The sequence below is a fragment of the Austrofundulus limnaeus genome, unplaced genomic scaffold, assembly GCF_001266775.1.
Source record: "Austrofundulus limnaeus strain Quisiro unplaced genomic scaffold, Austrofundulus_limnaeus-1.0 Scaffold494, whole genome shotgun sequence".
Taxonomy (NCBI): Eukaryota; Metazoa; Chordata; class Actinopteri; order Cyprinodontiformes; family Rivulidae; genus Austrofundulus; species Austrofundulus limnaeus.
In genome coordinates, this window is record NW_013952896.1 from 110392 (window position 1) to 112615 (window position 2224).

A 2224-nucleotide genomic window follows, 5' to 3' on the forward strand; every position below is an offset into this window, starting at 1 on the left:
TTTAACAACAAAAAAAGTTTTTATCAATCTAGCAAATGTATAAATCAAAATGGCATTTTTGAAAACGTTTTCCAAATTGTTCCACAATTTGATTCCCTGAAAGGAAGTGCATATCTGTTCATTTTTGTTCTAATTTTTGGTTTGAGAAACATTTAAATTCCTTTCAAATTATATATGCTATCTCTTTCACAAAAAGGTGATTGTATGTTAAAGGCAGTACATTCTTATGAGCTTTATACATAAGTAACAAAATCCTATACTAACTCATCAAACTTTAAAAGCCCCAACTGACATTCAGCTGCTACAAAACATTTAAATCAATTGTTTTGAGTCATGTTTGGGTCAACTTGAATGATTTTTGCAAAGCTTATTTTAGAGTTGAATTTTAAAAATATCTTCATTTTAAAGCCCTTGAATACAATTTTACTGACGACTATACTTTTCTTCAGTGAGGACATTCTAAGTAGTGCTGCTAGAAGGAAAAGTAGATTTCTGAAGTTTACTGTATGAAAACAGCAGATAATATGAAAGGCAGTACTGAACATGTGTTAGTAAGAACACAAAGCTACAAAGGTTGTTTTATAATCAGTTAGTTGATATACTCAACCAAACTTTAAAAAAAAACACAAATAATATTTAATTGCTTCTAGTTGTTACCATAAGAGTATTATTTGTAAAACTGTAGAGTGGCTTGTTAACAAGCAAATTACCTCACACGCTTGAGTTTTCTCAAAGACAAATTCAAACTTTTCTTTTTCTTTTTGTAACATCATCATCAAATGGTTTCATCTCAAAGTATTTCTGATGACAATGATCTGAATGCCATAGGTTTGCCAAGGCAGGGACAAGATCTTCCATAATAAAACAAATAATAATAAATTAGTTTTCTGCTTGGCCTTCAGAGGAGCAGGACTGCTTTTGCTTTTTCAAACTCTTTTTTCACCTTCCATCTGAAACTAAAGGAATTATGGATTTGGTCAGCTGGACTCTGAATGAAATAGTCATTATCATTTTTTTTCCACACTTGGAATGAGGGGAACGTGGCTGTCTGGGTGGAATGGTTGCTGCTGGATTTGTCTGATTCCTGGGGCTGGAATCTGATATGCCAGCACCACTTTCCATCGAAGACATGGAAGATCATTATTTATTTGGATTGTGATAACTGGATTCCTGCTGATCGTGGAGGAGGGTTCCAGATTTATCGAAAAGTGAAAGCGACCCTGACAGTGGTTTGGGCTTTTGAGGAGCTGTCAGGCACACTTGAAGGATTCTGCCAGGCTGGTAGCACACAGACTCTCAGCTGGGGGAAAAATTCGCAAACTGGTTGTTATTCTGGCGAGGATCAGCTCAGGAGAAACCCTTCAGCGTGTATGGACCACATCTGGGTGAGCTTCGATCGGTGAGAGGCGAGGAAGACCTCAACTTCGGCTGATTGGCTTTTTTTTCGCCGCCTCAGAGTTTGCAGTAAAGACACTTTAAAAGGAGCAGGAAATTCAAGGCTGCTTTGTTCCAAAACAATTAGATTATCTGTCTGGCTCCCAGCGGCACGGCCTTCAGGGCAGTGCTTATCTTAACCTCCCCAGGATGAAATGTCAACTAAGATATGGGTTCACTCCCACCCCCATCACCTGTGTTGGACCCAGCCATGGAACTCAGCTGGATGAGGAGGAGGAAAATTTCTGAACTCTAGTGAACTGAGTAACTGAATAACATCATGTGACTCTGGATGGGCCCAGGGCTGGGCCCAGTACGGACACCCCCTTCCCTCAACGTCACCTACTCATCTGAACCCGCCCCATATTACCTCCCTGTGGTGGCACGATTTACCAAGAATGCAGAAACACGTTGGAATAAATGCGCAGAAAGTCTGCGTGTATGGTCGTAAAATGATTTATTGTGAGCAACAACAGAGCAGAAGTCAATCAGCGAAGTCTGTCAAGTTGTGGCTGCTCRTCAGCAGAGAGCAGCCGATAAAATAACTTCCTGTGACATGCTTACAACCAATCACAGTTCGCCAACTGTGAACCATCTAACCAATGACAGGGCTGTCAGCCCGGRAACACCTTATCAAAATAAAAGAGGTCATGCATTGCTGGAGTCTTGAAGTCTGGGCCGATAGAGTAAAATAGCCGAAACTAGTTATCATGAGATATGATTACTGGGCAGTGTCAAGGTAGAACAGATATAAATAATTAGTCCATAACACTCCCCTTTATGTGTTATC